Source organism: Lontra canadensis, unplaced genomic scaffold (assembly GCF_010015895.1).
Source record: "Lontra canadensis isolate GAN:19392208 unplaced genomic scaffold, GSC_riverotter_1.0 scaffold115, whole genome shotgun sequence".
Lineage (NCBI taxonomy): Eukaryota > Metazoa > Chordata > Mammalia > Carnivora > Mustelidae > Lontra > Lontra canadensis.
In genome coordinates, this window is record NW_022631109.1 from 856,607 (window position 1) to 881,129 (window position 24,523).

The following is a 24,523-nucleotide window of genomic DNA, read 5'->3' on the forward strand; positions in this document are numbered from 1 at the left end:
TAGAGTTCTGTCTTTAATAACACAATTTCTCCAGTACTAAGATGGAATGATCCTAAATAGGACGGTAGGTTTGCCTGGGAACATAATGGCCTCAGGGGAATGGACTGAAGACCCCTGTTCCCTACATAAGGACCATGAACAGCCATTTGTTAGCAATGGGTAATGAACAATGAATTCCATCCTGTGAGGCAGGAAGCATTGATTAGATCTTTTGCTAGATGAGGCTCTATCCATCTCAAATGATCTTCTGATCTTAATTCATTTTCTTCAGTGTGCCTCAGTGAAGGTCTCAAAAAATGAAAACATAACACGGTGCTGTGATAACTTTGCTCTAATCAGGCTTACTTAGTAATGAAAAGTAAGATGAACTCAACTACTTTTGCCTGAATGTTGACATTATGCTCTGAACATGCATTTGGAGGCAAAACAAAACAATTGGGCTTTTCTAAGACACCATCTATAATATTTAAAGTACTTTCATTTTTTTTCTCAAATTAAGCTGGTCCTTATACTTTCATCATCCTGAGGTGTTAAACAAATATAGAACAAGCACCTGTAGCTTGGCTATTTTTTCTTATCAATCACTCAGAATCCTTTTTCACTGTGGGTACTATAAATTTTAAGTGTATAACTAGAGATCATCAATTTACTTAAATTTTAAAATGATCAAGGGCTACATAAATATAAAAAATGAAAGAATTTTTAAAATGGCCAAGGACCAAACATAAGTTTTCTGAAAATATATGATAATGAAAGGAATCATAAATTACAATGTAAATATAAATCTGTCAATTAATGGTTACTACATCTATTTGGGGGGGTTAAAATTAAAATAATACTCATAGTTATAAAAGACTAGTAATGAGAACATTTTACATTCAACCTTGACATTTCCTTATACCAAGTCCTAGAAGAGCTGGGAAAATATTAAGTTAGTAAACATTTTTGAGTCAGTCCACCCTCATGACGTAGATATCGTTAATAGCTCTATTACACAGATCAGAAAAATTAACATAAGTAAATATTTCTGATTTCCAGTTCCATATGTAAAATGTTTGAAGTCACCACTCTATCCTAACAACAAGCAAAAGTCAAACAGATTGAAAAAATCAACAACTCTTCTTGCATCTGCAGAAGAGTTGAGGATACAGGGAAAACCACTGACCCCAAGATTGGAGCGACAGACAGGAAGGTATGGGAAATTGTGGCTTACCTGAGCAGAGATGCAAGAAAGGAAATCATTCTGAGAATAGGTGCTGGATAGAAAAATTGAACGATAATTGACAAATTGCTAGAGCTCAGGGTAGACAACTCTAATGGTGAAAAGATCCAAGGGGGGTCCCCTGCAATACTGTGAGTTTTTCTTCCAGGAGCTTGACTAGGTACCCACAGTAAATATCAGAAAAAAATTCCCTCATGTTTCTGACAGAGGTAGAAGAAAAAGGCCTATATTTAAATATACCAGAGCAGGCTATTTTTTTCTTAACAAAGTCTTTCCTCAGGAGAAACTAGTTAACCAGAACCTAATCTGCTAGAATATTAGCAGGGTCTAACTGACCTGGGGACAGAGAAAAGCCCAAATATAGACAGATGTAACGTTCCACATGGTAGAAGGGAAATACCTATTTTCTGCTCACTCTAGCCAACTTGTCTCATCTAAGGGGGAAGAAAAATAAACTGAGAAACACTTAATGAAGTTCAGTCTAAATGCACAAGATCACTGAAAAACCTGGACTTAATAATAGGATTATTGGATGCATCCTTCCTTCTCCCCACCTTACACACACCCTACTACCACGTTACTAAAGGCCATTTACAACAGTTCCTTTTACATAGTACAACATGTCCAGCTATGAATAAAAAAAAAATTATAAGACATACCCGAAGGCAAAAAAAATATGATTTCAAGAGGCAGAGTAAGTATCAGAACTAGACACAGAAAGGATGTTGGAATTATCTGACCAGGAATTTAAAACAACTATGATTAGTATTCTAAGGGCTCTAACATATAAAGGAGACTGCAGCATGCAAGAATAGATGGGCCAATAGCAGAGAGATGGAAAAATTAAGAAAGAACCAAAAAGAAATGCTAGAGATCAAAAAGACTATAACAGATATGAAAAATGCTTTTGGTGGGCTTATTAGTAGATAGGACAGGTCTGAGGAAAATGATCTTTGAGCTTGGGGATATCTTGATAGAAACCCTCAAAACAAATATAAATGAACAAAAAAAATGAAAACAATAACAACAAAATATTCAAGGACTGTGGGACAAATACCAAAAGTGTAATATATGCATATTGGAAATCAGAAGAAGAGAGGAAGTGACAGAAGACATATTGAAAATAATGACAGAGAATTTCCTGAATTAATCTCAAACACTAAAACACCAAGCAAGATAAATGCCAAAGCAAAACAAAACACAACAAATAGGTATATCACTGTCACAGTACAGAAAATCAAAGATTAAAAAAAAAAATCCTGGAAGAAACTAGAGATTGAAACTACTTTACATGTGGGGAAAATAATAAAAATCAGATATGACTTGTCAGAAAGCATCCAAACAAGAAGAGAATGAGTGAAGTATTTAAAGTATTGGAAAAAAGAGAAGACACACCAATCTAAAATGCTGTATTCTGTGAAATTATCCTTCAAAGGTCAAGAAGAAATAGACTTTCTCAGGCACAAAAATTAAGGAAACCCATTGCCAATAGATTGGAATTGTAAGAAAAATTTTAAGAAGTTAGTTAGACAGAAGAAAATATATAGGCCAGAAACTTGGAGCTACGTAAAGAAAGGAAAGCATTGAAGAAGGAATATGTGAAGATTAAATAAAATCTTCATTTTTATTATTCTTAATTGATCTAACAAATTATAGTTTGTTCTAAATAATAATAGCAATAGTGTATTCAATGATGTGTGCTTATGAATATCACATAACTATTATGGATTCTTATATATAAGCAAAATGGATGATAGTGATAATACAAGGCATGAGAGGGAGGAATGAAGATTATGTTGCTATTATACTCACATTACTCCAGAGGCGGTGTAGTTTATTTGAAACTAGACTTGGATTAGTTGCAAATATATATTGCAAACTCTAATGTAACCACAAAAAAGAGTTTAAAAGCATATAAATGATATGCTAAGAAAGGCAGGAACATGGAATCATAGGATACTAAATTAAAACCACAAAAGTAAAATAAGTGGAAGACCAAGAAACTGCAACAAAGAACAGGGCAACAAGTAAGAAATAGTAACAAATATGGTTGATATCAGTCCAATTATATCAATAATTCAGCAATTACTTTGAATGTCAGTGATCTGCACTAATTAAAAGACAGAGTGCCAGAACAGGTTAAAAAAAGGCCCAACCATATGTTACCTACAAGAAAACCACTAAAAATATAAAGGCACATATAGATTAGAATTAAAAGGATGCAGACATATTTACCATGCAATCACTTATCACTTATCAAAAGAGAGTAGAGTACCTACATTAAGTTCAGACAGAGCAGAACTGAAAGCAAGAAAAGTTACTGGGAATAAAAAAGGGCATTACATAATGATAAAGAAATTTATTTTCCAAGCATACATAAAAATTCTTAGTGTGTATGAACCTAACAACAGAACATCAAGCTAATAAGGCATAAACTCCTGGAACTGCAAAGGGGAATGGGTGAATCCACTATCATTGTTGGAGAATTTAGCATTCCTCCATCAGAAATGGATGGATCCAGTAGCCAGAAAATCAGTAAGGACAGTTGAACTCAAAAACACTATGAATCAACTGCATATAAAGGGTACCTATAGACTACTTCATTTGACAACAGCAGAATACACAGTCATCTCAAGTACAACAGAAACATTCATCAAGATAGATTACATGCTGGGCTATAAAACAAACCTGCACAAATTTAAAAGAATATAAATCATATGATGCCTGCTTTCAGAACACAAACTGAATTAGAAATCAATAATTCACTTATTTCACTCAGCATAATCTCTTCCAGTCCTGTCCATGTTGATATCAACATGAACAGGACTGGAAGAGATTATGCTGAGTGAAATAAGTCAATCAGAGTGAGTCAATTATCATATGGTTTCACTTACTTGTGGAGCATAAGGAATAACAAAGAGGACATTGGGAGATGGAGAGGAAAAGTGAGTTGGGGGAAATCGGAGGGGGAGACAAACCATGAGAGACTGTGGACTCTGAGAGACAACTGAGGGTTTTGGAGGGGGAGCTGGGGTGACCCTTGTGGAGGGCACATATTGCATGGAGCACTGGGTGTGGTGCATAAGCAATGAATTTTGGAACACTGGAAAAAAAATAAATTTTGAAAAAAATGAAGAAAAAGAGAAATCAATAATAGATAAATGGAAAATCCAAAATACATGGAGATAAAAAAACAACACACTTCTTAAAATCAAATACAAAAAAAAAAAAAAAAAAAACACTTCTAAATAACACACGGGCCAAATAAGAAATCTCAGGAGGATTTAAAAAATATATTTTTAATTAAAACAAAAACACAATTTATCAAAATTTGTGAAATGTAGCAAATACAGTGCTTGGAGGAAAGTTATCACACTGAATATATGTATATATTAGAAAAAGAAGAAAGATCTAAAATCAATAATCTGTTTCCACCTTAGGAAAATAGAAAAATAAGAGAAAATTAAATACCAATAAACAGAAGAAAAGATATAATAGGAAAAGAAGCATGTAAGTCAAATTTGAGGCTATCTGGAAAAAGAACATTCCTGATAGAGAGAACAGAAAGTGCAAAAGCACCAAGGAACAGATATATCTGAAAAAAATTGAAGAATGAAGAGAAAACCAGTGTGGACAGAGTAGAAAAGTAAGGGAAGAATATTACAGGATGAAAACCAAGAGGAAGCCACAGATCAGATCATGTAAAGGTTTGCAGGATATAGATAAGACTGAATTTCACTGTGATAAAAAGAAAACCATTAGACTATTTTTTTTTTTTCAAATTGAAACACATACACACACACACAGAGTGGCTGTGTTCAGAAGGATATGGAAAGAGCAGAACACAAGAGTAGAAACAGAAATGTCATTTTAGAGGCCATTGAAATAACCCAGGTTTAAGATGATACAATCTTGCAATAGAATGGTAAAAGATAAAGCAGTGATGCATACTACTATTTTAAATACATGTTGAAAATAAAATTAGAAGCATATCTTAATAGAGTTCATGTAAAGTGTGAGAGAAAGACAAGAACATAGGATCTTGAGGATAATGATAAAAATAGTCCATACAATAAAAAATGGGTTGGGGGTGGGGGGAGACGAAATGAGAGAATGGTACCCTGCTATTAACATAATAAAACAAAAGGGAAAAGAACAAAAATTGAAAAGTTAATAAATACTTAAGAACTCTTAAAAGTCAGAGAAGTATCATAGTTTGAATACAAGAAAAAGTGAGCTGGAAGAATTGGCAGTCATGATCTGTCGCTAAAATTTTGAAAGATGAGCATTCTGTAATGTGATGGCCTGGGGTGAATGAGGAGTGGGTGGTAAAGAAAGATAGCTGAGATATTAAGGATACAATGCATTAGATAGGTAATGAATATAAATATGTGAAGTATTCTAAATTCATTAAATTCACTGAAAAAAAAAAATCCAGAATAGTCACCCAGAATTCTGTTATCCAAAAGTTTAACTCTTCAACTAATGAGTGGGAATGATTGGAAATCCTGGAGGTATTAGCTCTTTAATGAAGTGACACTGGATGGCATGATATTCAAAGAAGCTGGTTTTGTATTTTTTTTTTTAATTTCTGTATTGTTTTGGTTCTAAAAAATTAGAAAACTAAATGATTGTGGAGCTTCAATGATAAGCAGGAGCTGGGGTACTTGCCACAATTCATCTTTTGTACATTTGAGATGGGGTAAGAAAGCCCCTTCCACTTGAGAGGGCTGTAAGGAAGATGGCGCATTTGGTAGGCTACCAGACTTCCAGGAGAAAATAGAGATAAAGAAAAAACAAAGAAAAAGAACTCCTAAGAGAGTTCAAATGAGCATAGTAAAGGAGTTTATAACAATCATGGCACAGAAGTCAGATAGGTTGGCTGCTTGAATCAAACTTGAATATAGCCTGGGAAGAATAGTATAAGTGTGCAATTTTGCCTGGTATTAGCTTAGAGGGATTGAACTCCACTAAGTGACTGAGACACAATTATATAAATACAAGACATCACAGTTTCTTAGGAAAAAGTGAATAATTATTTTAAGCAAGATTATTAAATACTTAGCTAAGTGGTTTAGGGTACTCATAGTAATTCCTTTTTCTGAGCAATGTCAGGGAAGAAATGGAAATGTTTTCAGCATGGATTGCATAAAATTTATGTACATATGTAAGAGAATGCCTTTAAACTATTTTTATGGAACAGAGGAAAGAGCAGATCAATAAGAAGAGGGTGAAAAAGGGAGTGGGAAAAAATCTTCTGACTACCTGGGAATGGTGAATCTTGTTTGGCTTTCATTTTAGGGTAAAGAGATGAACTGATATCTCTCAAAGATGTCAGTCTGGAGAATATCCTTAAGCAGGCTGACTAGGGGCATTGACAGGTGATCCCTGAAGCATACATGGCAGGCTGCGAGTGTCCTTCCCTTAGGACCTACACTGTAGTAAGTCCAGGTCTTGTACCATGTTCTTATGGAAAAGACTCATGCCTTAATTATTGTTTCTGCTAATAGAAGTTTGAGAGATTTCTGTGTCACAGCCTTGTAGTAGAGAACTGAAAGAAAGGCATAGTAGATTTGTCATGGGAAAGAGTATAAAACTTTCTCCAACACTTGAAAGTAGCTGGTGTTTGCAGGCCAAGGGGATACTTTTCCTTATCCATAGAATTTCAAAGTGTGCCCCTACAAGTTTGCTTAGTGCTCCTATTTGTATATTATACTTAAGGATACAATAGAAAGTGTCAAATTTTCATTTTTTTTTTAGCTGTAGATCATCACTCCTAGTTAAAAGTATTCTTGAGTTCAACAAGTTTTGTGTTCATTCTAAATAGATATACAGGGAGATAGTCCAAGATGGTGGAGGAGTAGGAGATATTAGTTTCATCTAGTCCCAAGAATTCAGCTAGATAGATATCAAATCATTCTGAACACCTGCAAACTCAACCAGAGATCTAAGAAAATAACTGCAACTCTACAAATAGAAAAAGCAACCACTTGCTGCAAGGTAGGAGGTGCAGAGAAGTGAATCTGAAGTGATATATAGGAAGATAAACCATGGGGAGAGGAAGCCTCCATAAGCCAGCTACCAGAGAGTGATATAGAAGTGCAGCACAAGCTTGGAAGTCTGCGCTAATGAGAGACATCGCTGCCTAAAAGGTGTTCAGGTGGTGAAGCAGGGCAGAATCCTAGGTGGGACAGTGTGGTCTCAGGATGCCCAGGGTCACAGAAAGAATGGAAGAGCCTGACTCCAGCAGAACTCCCAGGCATCAGAGCAAGGAGCCTGGCTGCAATCAGCAACCCCAGGAGTGGGCTTTAAGCTCAGTTTTGCTATAAACTGCAAACCATGGCACTGTCCTGTGACCACTCTCTGAGCAGAGTTCAGCAAACAGCAGAACCATGGGGAGATCCCTCTACCCTACCATGGCAGGAGGTGTAGGTGTTCACTTCAGAATTCTACAGGGTTTAGAGACAGGAAATGCGGTTGCATGCCTGAGATAGAAACTCTCGGTCACAGGCTGCATGGAATAAGGCTGGAGACCAGCGAGACAGGAGATTTATGGCTTTTCCCCCAAGGGCTCACTGAGGAGTGGGGCCCAGAGCTCTCAACTCCAGCATTAGAGATTGGGAAGCCACCATTTTCATTCTCAACCCTTACAGTGGCACTGAAAGACTTCAGGGAACAAAACCCACATAGAACAATCAGGAACAACTTAATTAGCCTGGCCCCTGGCAAGGGTGGTGAAATTCTGCCAGGGCAAAGACACCTCAGAATCAGAGCAACAGGCACCCCCTGTAGAAGATCAGCAAGAACATCTGGCTAAGATCAAGTTTACCAAACAAACACACAGAACTGTAAAGCTCCAATGCTAGGAAGAAATCATGTATAGAACTCATGGTTTGTTTGTTTGTTTTCTATATGATTCTTTAGTCTTCCAATTTCGACGTTTTTCTCTTTTCTTTTTCAACAAATTTCTTATTTTATCAACTTTTTTTGAAATCATTGTAATTTTCAATATCACCGTTACATTCCATCCTTCCATTTATTTAATTTTATTTCTGTATATATATAAGTTTTTGTTTCTTTATAATTTGGGGATGTAGTTTCTTCTCACAAACAGAACAAAATATACCCAGAAAGGGGGGTATTGTTTTGTTCTCCTCAAATGTCTAATCATATTCTCTCTTATTCTTTCTTTTTTTTTAATTAAAAAAATCCAGTTTTATTTTGTCATATACATAGATAGATAGATAGATAGATACACACATATTTACAATTTTGAGATGTAGTTTCCTCTAACAAACAAACCAAAATACACTCAGGATATAGTGTAGTGTTCTGTTCTGTCCACCTGTCTGTTTATATTCCTTCTTTTTTTTTGTCTTTTGATTTTCATTTTTACAGTTATATTCTATCCTTTTATTGTATTTAATCTTATATTTCCACATATAAGTTTTTCTTTCTTTACAAATTTGGGATCTAGTTTTCTAACAAACAAGCCAAAATATACAAAAGATCCAGTGTATTACTCTGTTCTGTTCACCTGTCTGATTTTATGTTCTCTCTCTCTTTTTTAAAATTTTTATTTTGTTTTTGGTTTCAGGTCTCTTCTGATTTGTTTAGTGTATATTTCTCTGGGGTCATTGCTGTCATTTTAGTATTTTATTCTTTTATTCAACTATTATTATCTGGAAAGACTGACAAGATGGAAAAGCTCACCTCAAAAAAAGGAAACATGAGGCAGTACTGACTGCCAGGAGCCTAATCAGTATGAGTATAAGTAAGATGTCAGAACTAGAGTTCAGAATAATGATTATAAAGATACTAGCTGGACTTGAAAAAAGCATAGAAGACAGTCAAGAATCACTACTTGGAGAAATAAAAGAACTAAAATCTAATCAAGTTGAAATAAAAAAGGCTATTAATAAGATACAATAAAAATGGAGGCTATAACTGCTAGGATAAATAGGCAGAAGAGAGAATTATTGATATAGAAGACAAAATGATGGAGAATAAAGAAACTTAAAAAAGAGAGACAAGGGGCACCTGGGTGGCTCAGTGGTTTAAAACCTCTGTCTTCGGCTCAGGTCATGATCTCAGGGTCCTGGGATTGAGCCCCACATTGGGCTCTCTGCTCAGCAGGGAGCCTGCTTCCTCCTCTCTCTCTCTGCCTGCCTCTCTGCCTACTTATGATCTCTGTCAAATAAATAAATTAAAAATCTTAAAAAATTTTAAAAATAAAAGAGAGAGACAAAACTGGATCACAAGGGGGAGAACTCGAGAGATAAATGATATCATAAAGTGTAAAATATTAGAATAATTGGGATCTCAAAAGAAGAGAAAAAGAGAAGGGGTGGGGCAGAAGGCATATAGGTATATTGGAGCAAATTATAGAAAAGAACTTCCCTAATCTGGGGAAGAAAACAGGCATTCAACCAGCAGGCACAGAGAACCCCCCTCAAAATCAATAAAAATAGATCAACATCTCAACATATCATAGTAAAACTTGCAAATATCAGAGACAAAGAGAAAATCCTTAAAGCAGTTTGGAACAAGAGGTTCATAACCTACAAGGGTAGAAACATCCACAGAGTCCTGGCAGGCAAGAAAAGATGGTATGATATATTCAGGGTGCTAAATGAGAAGACTATGCAGCCAAGAATACTTTACCCAGTTAAGCTGCCATTCAAAATAGGAAAGACAAAAATCTTCCAGGACAAGCAGAAACTAAAAGAATTTGTGATCACTAAAATAACCCTTCAAGAAATAATAAAAGGGATCCTATAAGCAAAGAGGGAGCCCAAAAGTAACATAGACCAAAATGGAACAGAGACAATATAGAGAAAATGACTTTACAGGAAATACAATGTCACTGAATTCATCTTTCAATACTTTGTAGGTAAATGGGCTAAAAGCCCCAACCAAAAGACACAGTATCAAATTAGATTTAAAAAACAAGAACCCACTGGTATGCTGTATGTAAGAGACTCATTTTATAACAAAAGACACCTCCAGACTGAAAGTGAGGGAGTGGGAAAAAAGTTGGGGTAACAATCCTTATATCGGACAAATCAAATTTTAAACCAAAGACTATAATAGAAGATGAGGAAGGACACTTGTATCACACTTAAAGGGTCTATTCAGCAAGAAGATCTAACAATTTTAAATTGTTATACCCCTAACATGGAAGCAACCAATTATATAAGCCAAATAATAATAAAATTAAAGAAACACATTGATATTTATACAATAATAGTAGGATCCTTAACACCACACTTACTGAAATGGACAGATCATCTAAGAAGAAGATCAAAAAAGGAATCAGCTTTGAATGACACAGTGGATCAGATGGACTTCACAGATATATTCAGAGCATTCATCCTAAAGCAACAGAACACACATTCTTCTCAGTGTACATGGAACATTTTCCAGAATAGATCACATACTGAGTCACAAATCAGATCTCAACTAGCACCAAAAGATTGGGATTATTCCCTGCATATTTTTAGACTACAGTGCTTTGAAATTTTAATGCAGTCACAAGAGGAAATTTGGAAAGAACTCAAATACATAGAGGCTAAAGTGTATCTTATTAAAAAATTAATGGGTCAAACAGGAAATTGAAGAATAATTTTAAAAATCATGGAAACAAATGATAATGAAAACAGAACTATTCAAAACCTTTGGGATGCAGCAAAGGTGGCCCTAGGAGGGAAGTCTATAGCATTAAAAGCCTTTCTTAAGAAACAAGAAAGGTCTCAGATACACAACCTATTCTTACACCTAAAGGAGGTGGAGAAAGACAGCAAATACAGCCCAAATCTGGCTGAAGAAGAGAATTAATAAAGATTAGAGCAGAAATCAATTAAATAGCAAGCAAAAGAACAGTTGAACAGATTAATAAAACTAGGAGCTGTTTCTTTGAAAGAATTAGTAAGACTGATAAACCCCTGGAAAGACTTATCAAAAAGAAAAGGGAAAGGACCCAAAAAAATAAAATCATGAATGAAAGAGGAATGATCACAACCAACACCAAAAGAAATATAAACAGTTATAACATATTATGAGCACATATTTGCCAACAAATTAGTCAATCTGGAAGAAATGGACACATTCCTTGAGACTTATAACCCATCAAAACTGCAACAGGAAGAAATAGAAAACCTGAACAAACCCATAACCACCAAGGAAATTGAAAGAGTAATCAAAAATCTCAAAATAAACAAGAATTCCAGGGGAATTCTACCAAATACCTAAAGAAGAATTAATAAGTATTATTCTGAAGCTGTTTCAAAAAATAGAAATGGAAGGAAAACTTCCAAAATCATTCTATGAGGCCAGAATTATCTTGATCCCAAAACCAGACACAGACCCCACCAAAAAATAGAATTACAGACTGATAACCCCAAAGAACATGGATGATAAAATCTCACCAATGTACTAGCCAATAGGATTCAACAGTACATTAAAAGGATTATTCACCACTACCAAGTGGGATTTATTCCTGGGCTGCAAGGGTGGTTCAACATCCACAAATCAATCAATGTGATACTCTGCATTAATAAAAGAAAGGATGAAAAACATGCAATCCTCTCAATTGATGCAGAAAAGGCATTTGACAAAGTACAGCGTCTTTTCTTGATTAAAACTCTCCACAATGTAGGGATGGAGGGACTATACCTCAACATCATAAAACATATCTACAAAAAGCCCACAGCTAATATCATTGTCAATGGGGAAAAACATAGCTTTTCCCCTAAGGTCAGGAGAATATCAGGGATGTCCACTCTCACCAGTGTTGTTCAACACAGTACTAGAAGTCCTAGCCTCAGCAGTCAGACAACAAAAACAAATAAAAGGCATCTGAATCAGCAAAGAAGAAATCAAACTCTCACTAGCTGAAGATGTCATGATACTCTATGTGGAAAACCCAAAAGACTTTACCCCAAAATTTCTAGAACTTATTCAGGAATCCAGCACAGTGGCAGTAGAAAATCAATGCACAGATTATCAGTTGCATTTCTATTCACAATGATGAGACAGAAGAAATAGTCATTAAGGAATTGATCCCATTTACAATTGCACCCAAAACCATAAGATATCAAGGAATGAACCTAACCAAAGAGGCAAAAGATCTGTACTCAAAAACTATAAAACACACATGAAAGAAATTGAGGAAGACACAAAAATTGAAAAACATTCCATGCTCATGGATTGGAAGAACAAACATTGTTAAAATGTCTGTGCTTCCAAGGGCAATCTGTACATTCAATGCAATCCCTATCAAAATATCACCAACTTTTTTCCACAGTGCTGCGACAAATAATCTTAAAATTTGTATGGAACCAGGAAATACCCTGGTAGTCAAAGGAATGTCGAAAAATAAAACCAAAGCTGTGGCATCACAATGCCATACTTCAGCTCTATTACAAAGCTGTAATCATCAAGAAGTATGGTACTGGCACAAAAACTGACACACAGGTCAGTGGAACAGAATAGAGAACCCAGAAAAGGACCTCAACAATACGGTCAACTAATCTTTGGCAAAGCAGGAAAGAATATCCAATGGAAAAAAGACAGTGTCTTCAACAAACGGTGTTGGGAAAATTGGAGAACCACATGTAGAAGAATGAAACTGGACCATTTCTTTATATCATACATAAATATAAACTCAAAATGATGAAAGACCTAAATGTGAGGCAGGGATCCATCAAAACCCTAGTGAACACAGGCAGCAAATTTTACACCCTAGGCCACAGCAATGTCTTAGACATGTCTCCAAAAGCAAGGGAAGCAAAGACAAAAGTGAGCTGTTGGAATTTCTTCAAGATAAAAAGCTTTTGAACAACAAAGGAAACAGTTGATAAAACTGAAAGACAACCAGCAGAATTGTAGAAGATATTTGCAAATGTCTTATCATGTAAAGGGTTAGTACCCAGAATCTTTAAAGAACTTATCAAACTCAACACCCAAAGAACAAATAATCCAGTCAAGAAATGGGCAGAAGTTTCATTCTTCTATACATATTTGTCCAATTTTCTCATCAACATTTATTGAAGAGACTGTCTTTTCTCCACTGTATAATTTTTCCTGCTTTGTCGAAGAGTATTTGACCATAGAGTTGTGGGTCCATATCTGGGCTCTCTACCCTGTTCCACTCATCTATGTGTCTGTTTTTGTGCCAGGACCATGCTATCTTGGTGATCACAGCTTTGTAGTAAAGCTTGAAATCAGGCAAAGTGATGCTCCCAGTTTTGTTTTTCTTTTTCAACATTTCCTTAGCAATTTGTGGTCTGATTCCAGACAAATTTTAGAATCATTTGTTTCAGCTCTTTGAAAAATGCCAATGGAGTTTTGATCAGGATGACATTGAAAGTATAGATTGCTCTAGGCAGTATAGATATTTTAACAATGTTTATTCTTCTGGTACATGAGCATGGAATGCTCTTCCATCTTTTTGTGTCTTCTTCAATTTCTTTCATGAATATTCAGTAGTTCTTCTAGTACAGATCCTTTAACTCTTTGGTTAGGTTTAATCCCAGGTATCTTATGGTTCTTGGTACTATAGTAAATGGGATCGTTTCTCTAATTTCTCTTTCTATGTTTTAATTGTTAGTGTATAAGAAGGCAACAGATTTCTGTACATTGATTTTTGTATCCTGCCACATTACTGAATTCCTGTATGAGTTTTAGTAGTTTGAGGGTGGAGTCTTTTGGGTTTTCCATATAAAGTATCATGTCATCTGAGAAGAGAGAAAGTTTGACTTCTTTGCCAATTTGAAAACCTTTTATTTCTTTTTGTTGTCTGATTGCTGTTGTTAGGAGTTTTAGTACTATGTTGAACAACAGTGGTGAGAGTGAACATCCTTGTCATGTTCCTGATCTCAAAGGGAAGTCTGTCAGCTTTTCCCTATCAAGGATGATATACGCTGTGGTTTTTTCATAGATAGATTTTATGAAGTTAAGGAATGTTCCCTCTATCCCTATACTTTGAAGCATTTTAATAAGGAACAGATGCTGTATGTTGTCAAATGCTTTGTCTGCATCAATTGAGAGGATCATGTGGTTCTTCTCTCTTCTCTTACTGATTTGTTCTATCACATAGATTGATTAGCTATGTATAGAAGAATGAAACTTGACCATTCTCTTATACCATACACAAGGATAAACTCAAAATGGATAAAAGACCTTAACATGAGGGAGGAATCTATCAAAATCCTAGAAGAGGACATAGGAAGTAACCTCTTCGACATCGGCCACAGCAACTTCTTTCAAGACATGTCTCCAAAGGCAAAGGAAACAAAAGCCAAAATAAACTTTTGGGACTTCATCAAGATCAAAAGCTCTGCACAGCAAAGGAAATAGTCAACAAAACAAAGAGGCAACCCACGAAATGTGAGGAGATATTCACAAATGACACTACAGACAAAGGGCTGATATCTAAGATCTATAAAGAACTCCTCAAACTCAACACACACAAAACAGATAATCATATCAAAAAATGGGCAGAAGACATGAACAGACACTTCTCAAAAGAAGGCTTACAAATGGCTAACAGACACTTGAAGAAATATTCATCATCACTAGCCATCACAGAGATTCAAATCAAAACCACATTGAGATACCACCTTATACCAGTTAGAATGGCCAAAATCAATAAGACAGTAAACAACAAATGTTGGAGAAGATGTGGAGAAAGGGAAACCCTCCTACACTGTTGGTGGGCATGCAAGTTGATGCAGCCACTTTGGAAAACAGTGTGGAGATTCCTTAAGAAATTAAAAATAGAGTTACCCTATGACCCTGCAATGTACAACTGGATATTTATCCCAAAGATACAGACATAGTGAAAAGAAGGGCCACCTGTACCCCAATGTTCATAGCAGCAATGGTCACAGTCACCAAACTGTGGAAAAAACCAAGATGCCTTTCAACAGACAAATGGATAAAGAAGATATGGCCCATATATACAATGGAGTATTATGCCTCCATCAGACAGGATGAATACCCAACTTTTATATCAACATAGACAGGACTGGAAGAGATTATGCTGAATGAAATACGTCAAGGAGAGAGAGTCAATTATAATATGGTTTCACTTACTTGTGGAATATCAGGAATAACATGGAGGACATTGAGAGTAGGAGAGGAGAAGTGATTTGGGGGAAATCGGAAGGGGAGACAAACTATGAGAGGCTGTGGACTCTGAGCGACAAACTGAGGGTTTTGGAGGGGGCATGGGGAGTGGGGTGAGCCTGATGATGGGTATTGTGTATTGCCTGGAGCAATGGGTGTGGTGCATAAACAATGAATTTTGGATCACTGGAAAAAAATTAATTAAATTTAAAAAAGAAGAAAGAAATGGGCAAGAAGACATGTAAAGACATTTCTCCAAAGAAGATATTCAAATGGCCAATGGACACATAAAAAAAAAAAAAAAGTTCCACATCACTAGGCATCAGAGAAATAGAAATCAAAATCACAATGAGATACCACTTCATGCCAGTCAGAATGGCTAAAATTAACAAGTCAGGAAAGGACAGATACCAGCAAGGATGCAAAGAAAGGGAAACCCTCTTATAGTGTTGGTGGGAATGCAAGCTTGTAGAGCTACTCTGGTAAAAAGGTCCTCAAAAGTTTAAAATAGAGCTGCCCTATGACTTAACATTCGCACTACTAGGTATTTAACCCAAAGATACAAATACAGTGATTGAAAGGGGCACCTGCATCCAATCTTTATTGCAGCAGTGTCCACAATAGCCAAACTATGGAAGGAGACCAGATGTCCCTAGACAGATTAATGGATAAAGAAGATGTGGGAGATATATATACAAGGGAATATATATACAAGGGAATACTACTCAGCCATCAAAAAAAAAAAAAAACACCTCACCCTTTGCAAAAACGTGGATAGAGCTAGAGGATATTATGCTATGTGAAATAAGTCAGTCAGAAAAAGAGAATTATCATTTGATCTCCCTTATATGTGGAATTCAAGAAACAAAACAGAATCATAGGGAAAGTGAGGAAAAAATAAAATAAGACAAAATTAGAAAGGGAGACAAATGATAAGAGACTTAATCATAGGAAATAAATAGTGTTGCTGGAGGGGAGGTGGTGGGGTGATGTGGTAACTGGGAGATGGACATTAAAGAGGGCATGTGATGTAATGTGCACTGGGTGATATAAGACTGGCATCTACCTCTGAAACTACTAATACATTATGTGTTAGTTAATTGAATTTAAATTAAATAAAAAAGAAAACCACTGGAAAATAATAAATAGATATACATTTTGCAAAGCAGCATACTTATACAATGAAGCTCAGATTATTATTCTTAAACATACAGAAACAAAGGTCAGCAATGTCTTTTGAAGAATGTTCCATTAATAAGCCTCATTTCTATTTGGTTATGTCAAATATTTTAAACACACGTTCTAGCAGTTAAGATTTTATGAGGCCTATAATGGAAAGCTGAGCTTTAACCCACTTAATAAAAAGGAATTATGATCCCCTACAATTGCAGGTGGCAGAAGCAGGTCAGGTGACACAACTTGTTTGATTTATTGACCCAGGATTCAGTTTTTCAATTTTTAGCCCCTGTGCACTGCCATGCATAATGCCAGCATCAACCTAAGAAAAGCATCCTCTTGGGTTACAAGATGACTGTTGAAAAACTCTAGGCTACTTGCTCCTTATCTAAGTCCATAGAAAGAGGAAGAATTTGAAGATTGAGGAAGAGACCTTCTAAGGAATTCCCCACAGACAACTTGCATCTTGTTGGCCTCCATTGGAGGATCTACTTATCTTTGAATCAATAATACAGAATATGGTTTTTCACTGATTAGCCCCATGCTCAGTAAACCAATGTTGAAGTCACTTTTCCTGGAAGCAGAGTGAGCACTCAAGGGAGAGGGGGGTATCTGAAGAACAGCAGAGAAATAACCAAGAGAAGGAAAACAATGTCTCTTTAACAACCAAGTAAGTCATGTAGCAGAAAATGTCAAATATTATTCAATTACATGAACATTGTTCACATGGGAGACACTGATTTTACTGGCTACACTTTTGTAGAACAACCTATGGGATTATCAATAATGAATCAACCGAATATTGTTACATTCTAATAAAACCCACATAGACTGGCAAGTCATCCAAAAATGAGGTATATGTTTAGCACTCAACTATCCAGATGTTATTATTCTATAGACTGATAGAGGAAAGATATAATCCAATGACTCCCTCCCTTGTATATACTACTCCATTCAAATTCAGGGTAAGTAGTTCCTCCATAGATTGGTGCTGAATAATTTCTACCACTGAGCACAAAAACCAAATGCAAGTTAATCCTCTTAACCCTGACAGGTTGCCGTGAATCCTTTCACACTATGAGCCTCCATAGTTTCCTGTGTAGATAATTCATAAGTTTCAAGAATCTGTCTCTTTCCCACAGTAGTCAGGCATTAGAGATTTGCACTACACAATCATAACAATAGCAAACTTGGTTTAATTTTTATTCTGAAACTCCTAGCAGAAGCTCTAGGACCATTTGGAAAATAAATGCAATGGCAAACTAAAAAAAAAAAAAAAAAAAAGAAAGAAGGAAAAAAAAAGAAAAGAAAAAGACATTTTTAATATAAGGAAAGAAAAAAAAGAGGGAAACAAAAGGAGAAAAAACATAGAAATGACTCTGTGTTACTTTCCATATGCAGCTTGTTAGGGATTGTTGGAGTCAGCCTTTCTTAAGTGACTCTGTGACACAGTAAGTTTTTTCTACCATCAAACCCACTGAGTCAGTGGTCAATGAGACAGAGCAGTCCTATTAAAGAAATCTACCATCAGAAAGAGTCCCCAGCAAAGACCTTTTACAGGACTCACTTTGGTGCTAATGTTTGGCTCTGCAGAATGTAAGTTCACTTCTAGTCTCAGATTGAAGGAAAATAATCCTTTCTTTTCATTTTAGCAGATACTTACAAAGTGCCAACTATTGTCCAGACTCCAGGCTTATCAGCTTTATAGATGTTTTATCCTAGAGATGGAACTAATAAAGAATAGAGAAGAAAAAATGGTACTTTTCTTGACTACTCCTAAGCTTGCCAACCTAAATCTGAATTCCTGGTAAATGACTATAATGAAATAAAAAAAAACAAGTTGATCCTAACTTGAATATTGGAAAATCAAACACTTCTTAGTGCATTGATAGTTCCTATTATTTATAAGAAGCTCAGAGTGAATTAGGATGAATGTAAAAATTTCCTTGTGGGAAGGCTGTTAATCATGACAATGTTTTTTTTCTTCCTTTTGGTGCTGGGGGTGGATGAGGAAGTTTTTTCTGAGGCAAGTGATATTTTTGGTATCCATATTTTGTAGAGAGCTCATTTGAATCATAGGCCTCAGCACATGGCAGGCAGGCAAGTTATCAGGAACAGAGAGGATAAAATAGGCTTCTGGAACTTCTTACCATCTTGATACACTTTTAGAACCTTCTGCTTAAGAAGCCAGTTCTTTCTAGTACAAAACCAGATTGCAGAGATACAGTACTTCCATATAACATTGAGAGAAATGAGTAATTCAACATGGACCCAACAGACAAAGAAAAAAACACTGATCTGTCAGATCATTAACAAGGTCCTTGAAAATACGTAAATCTTTTTAATCATCATTTAAGATTTGGATCCTCAATGTGATAAAACTGGGCTATATTATATCCAATGTCCTATCTATTTATGACTCCATGATTTTTAAAAATAAAAACATATCTAAGAAATGGCCTAGAACTTTATAAATAGTGGATGTTAATAAATTTAATTAAATATAAGGTCCCATTGGTTGTAAAATGTCCACATTTTATAAGTCACTAAAAAAAAATGCTGCCACATAAACCATGATATAATATTTCATCAGGACTCATATTTCTCCTTTGAATGGTCCGCTGATGGCTTCTTGATTGTAAAGTTACAGTTGTACCACCATGCCATATGCAAAAGCAATTTTACACAATGCTTGCTTTGACAACTCTGCATGTGAAAGCTGTCTGGTAGAAAGTAGCTATATCATCAATTGTAAGATACATCCTGATTTTTTAAAGTATCAAAAATGTATATATGGGAGGGTCATTTAAGAACAATGAAATATCTATATACCAGTGAATATTAACCCCATGTGCCAACACAGTCCCTTTGGTTTTCTTTCCTTAAATAAATAGACATTTACTAAACAACTTCTATGAGCAAAGCACTGTGACAGGCAAAGCAGACATAATCATGGGTAGAGTTTATCTTTTCTCAGCTTTTCTGGAGTAAAACCAAAAACATGGAATTTATAGAAGAGAAAATCATTTATCCCAAGTCTGAGAACAAGGCTAGAGACAGACTAGAGAAAGAAAAGAATGGTACTCTAGGAGGTGAGGGTGAAGAGGAAGGTAGGGACCAGGACATGACCCCTTAGGCTATCTGAAAGATGTAGATCTTTACCCAAAGAACAATAGGTGGGCAGGCACTAAAATCTTTAAAGTGTAAAAGGGAAATATCTACATTAAGAAAACATAACTTCAGTTATAGTGTCTGCCTGAGGTAGAGGGGGGAAAGAGAAAAAGGCAGAAGACCAGGTAGAAACATAGTATGTTCTTAGCGTGATGACAATTTGATCTAGGATAGTTGCAGTGGAGATGGTGAGAAATGTATGGCTTTGAAAGATAATTAGAAGATAAAATCTATAGTATATAGTTTTATGTAGGAAAAATAATAGCTAACATTTTAATAAGACATGGCCAGAAACAAATTATTCTTTCAGTTCTGTGGTATGTACTATTTACAAAAGTCCATCTGTTTATAAGAGAAAAATCTGTTGGTTTCCATCATAAGTTTCAGTTCACATTTATTCTTCCAACCAACTATATAAAAACCTAACTGTCCCAAACTACAGTAAGAATTTCTAACTTGATTTGCTTTACTAGTTTATATAATAAGCCCTGGGATACTTTTCATGGTGGGGGGGGGGTTAATGAAAATCTCTCTTTCTTCTCAAAGAAATCACAGATGCCATATTGGGTCAAACTCTCTGACAGTTTAAAAAAAAAAAAAGACTAAACAATTCAAATATCTAGTTGCTTTGACTAGTTCAGTTATTGTCAATGTCAATAATTCTGTAGGAACAATGACTTAAAATGTCTACAGAATAGACAATGTGTGTCTTTTGTTTGTTTGTTTGTTTGTTTTTTTGTTTTATAATGATGAACCAAGCAACCTGTACTGGATAGATTGGCAAAGAAATTTAAGAACTGAAGGATTACAAAGAAGAAAGGAGAAGGACCTAGAGGTGGAAATGATGGTCATGAATGATTGTATTAGACCTAAACAAGCCTGCTGTCTGAGAAGAGGAGCTTGTGGTCAAAGTAATGTCTTTGGGGGAATAGAATTTACAACAGATCAAAAACAATTTGAAGGTGGTTGACTGAAGCAAATTAAGTGAGAAGGTCCTTAAGAGTCAGGATATCAAGAAAACTGAGAGGCCAAATACTGAAGGGATTACCATCCATACAGACTTGACATCAATCAAAATTATATAAACTTTAGTCAAATAGAATCAGTGAATGCCAAGGTTCTTGATAAATTGCAAAGACTGAAATCTAGAAAACATGTGAACTTAACTAGGTAAGTGGGTGGAGAGCTTAATTTTTCAAAATGGCCTGTATCTGAAGAAAGTAGATTTGTATGATTTGTTTTTAACAGGTCAGGAAAGAGGACTCATAGCCCAGAAAACCATCTCAATATACTAGGAAGTAGGTGAGCTCTCGGTGGGGGAGGGGGGAATGATTGAGGAAAATAAGTTTAAGATTCTTTAATGGATCCAATCCCATTTGCTTTTTATACCAACGAAGTCTACAACTTCACCTTCAGGTTTTTGCCAACATAGACATTGAATGTGTAAGCATTCCAACTGTGTCATGCTTTCATATGATTAGCTGTATTTAAAATGTTTACAGTATTTGTAAGGCTTACTCTGATGAATTACATATATATATTTTTATCACCCAGTTCAAATGTAACTTACTCTGACCTCCTTCTCCACTGTCCTCACTATCCATCCACCAGCAGATCAGATGGTTCTTGCCCATGTACTTCCATAGCTTTTAGGCATAGCTTCATTAACACACTTTCCCATTCTATAGCAGATATTTTTAATGTGCTTACTCTCCCACTAGACAGTGAGCAACTTAAAGGCAAGTTTCATACTCTATTGATCTTTGTATTATTTCTAGCCCCAGCTTAGGGAATGATAGGGGGTAAACTGTAATAAATTGCTGAAATAAATTGAATTTTAAAAATACCTTATTCCCTAAGCAGCCACTTTCCTCTACCATGTCAAAAACATTGAATCCCTTGTCCTCTAGCAATGGTGTATTTCATATGCCCAAGAGATTTAAAAGCATACAGGAGAGAGCTGAAATGAAAAGACTCATTACAGTACTGCTTTAGAGCTACTAGGTCATATTTTGCAACCATAGAGTGCCACCCATATAATTAGAAGATATTGAACTTTCATTAGTTAGAGAAGCCAGCCACCCTTTAATTGTCATTATTTAATTTTTTTTTTTTTTTTACTGTAATAACCTCATGAGATAGACATCTCATTTCTCTGACAGACCCAAGGGTCACCAGTGGTTAATTTTATTTCCCTGTACTTGAATGCAGCCCAGAATAGTATTCAACATTTAATACATTCCTAACTTTCATTAGTAACTTCAGTCAAATACAAATTAATCCAGTTTTCCGTTTTAAAATTACAATCTCTTAGTGTTGGAAAGAGGGATACTTCATCACTACTTATATGATGTTTGCACACCTCCTCCGTAATCCTGTCACCTGTGTTCAGTCTTGTGGCCAAACATCTTGAATGAGGAAGAAGTCTCTGCATCCTATGACAACTCATTTCACATTTTTTTACTTTAACTTGCCTATATAGGATGAAGCAAATACATTACCTAACAATTTTATGTCTATCAATTGTATTATATGACATAGTCCTTGTTTTATATGACATAATCATTTTTATAATATTGTGAAACAATTATTATGTTGACCCATGAGACTTTATACAGCTGGGTTATTTCTGCCCAGTTTTCTCACCTATTTCCTTGTTATATTATTTGTGTTCATGTCATTATCTTAACTTTCTCTCTGTTCAATGTGTTTATAATTCTTAAAAAGAGGGAGGCCCCCAGAACTGATTCTAATACCCCCATTTTTATGTCTATGTGAGGAAGGAAAACTGAAGATTCACTCTTGTGCTGTAGATGCTTATACTGTTGTTGTTGTTTTTTCTGGTGGTGGGTGATGTTGCAACAAATTTTTAGAATTGACATCTCAGTTTGATATTAACAATACTAAGAGTAAATTGTAAAGGGGATACACTTAAGTAAATCCATTCCCATCGCTACTATCGGACCACCATTGCCGGCATTTACAGAAAATGAAACCAAATTGCAGCAGTAGGTTACCTTACCACTATAATTTTTAATGCTTATTTAAATTATTGTCTATTATATCGTTTAATTAAATGTAGTTCACAAATGGTATTTTTCAGCAGAGCACTTATTTCCTGCATCTAAGTACTCACCAAAATGTACTGCAACTTCTGTGTGTGTGTCTCTCTCCCAAACTAGAGTTTATATGTTCCATGGCTAGAGCTGGTCTTATTTGGCTCTATATTCCCAGCACCTAGCAAATTGTCATTTATTGAATACATGACGATTTTTGTATACAAACATCACTGATTTTTATACTACTGTATTCATGTAATATGAAATATAGATATGAAGGGCATAATTTCACTCAGTAACACATAGAAAAATGTTGCCAAGTGGAAAAAGGACTAAGCATTTTCTATAATTGCACCAATAAAAGCTAGACCAATAAGGAAAATTATACAGAATATATTCTAATTTTTATTATTATAACTTGGCAAAGGATTTTTAATAATTCTCAGCTACATAAAATTCCAAGATAATCTAGCCATGTTGTTGGTTGTATTTATACTTATAAAATCTGCCATTACTTTTTTTTTAAAATAAAATCTGTCATTACTTTATTATCCCAAGTTACTCTCCCCTATTAGAGGCTAAAACAACCCAACATACATCTATGTAGTGGCACAAATGTTGAGGAACATTATGATAAATAGAGCCCATAAGCAAGGCAATGATGGGTGGTTGTTTGAACTTCCTTTTTTCTTAAGAATAGCTAACACTTATTTAGCACTTATCTTATGCTAAGTACTATTCTAAATGCTTTTCTTGAATTATTTCAATTAATCCATGTACTCATCCTATGAAATAGTTCAAAGTATAAGTCCATTTCACAGATGAGAAACTTAAAGCCAGGATTAAGGCTCAGGGATTCTGACTCTAGAACTATTGATACATCCATCTCCCTATAAAGTATCATCTGAACATCTACTTTCAATAATTTATAAAACAGTTCAACCTATTGTCTTAATTTAGGATATTTATAATAAGCAAGTTGAACATTTTAAGAACTCATACAACCCAATAGCAAAACAAAATCTAATTTTAAATGGGCAAGAAAACTGAATAGATGTATTTCCAAAGAAATATGGTTACCAGGAACATGAAAATATGCCCAGCATCACCAGTCATAAGGGGAATGCCGATCAAAACACAATGAGATATCACCTTGCCCCTGTAAGAATGGTGACGTGGTGAAGGGAAGGGAACCTTCAGGTACTGTTAGTGGAAATTTAAATTGGGTGCAGCCACTATGGAAAATAATATGGAGGTTACTCCAAATACCAAAAATAGAACTATGATATGTTCCAGTAATCCCACTTCTAGGTGTATATATATATATATATATGAAAATAAATCAATATCTCATTTGTACTCCTATGTTCGTTACAGTATCATTTACAATTTTTTAATAGCTAAGACATGGAAATGGCTTAAGTGCCCACTGAAGGATGAATGAATAAAGAAAATACAGTATCTACATAGAAGATGGTGGCAAAGTAGCAGGCTGAGACTACATCAGGTAGTAGGAGATCAGCTAGATAGCTTATCAAACCATTGCAAACACCTGCAAATCCAACAGGAGACTGAAGAGAAGAAGAACAGCAATTCTAGAAACAGAAAATCGACCACTTTCTGAAAGGTAGGACTGACAGAGAAGTGAATCCAAAGAGACGGGAAGATAGACTGCGGGTGGAGGGGCCAGCTCCCAGCAAACAGCGAAGCAATGGAGCACAAAATTAGGACTTTTAAAAGTCTGCTCCACTGAGGGACATCGCTC

The 24,523-nt window shown here is 35.4% G+C and overlaps 1 pseudogene; it reads left to right on the forward strand.

The window, feature by feature from the left end:
* The window catches only part of LOC116856969, a 79,539-nt pseudogene extending 75,768 nt beyond the window's left edge, over nucleotides 1–3,771 (forward strand).
* Nucleotides 3,772–24,523: the final 20,752 nt, after the last annotated feature.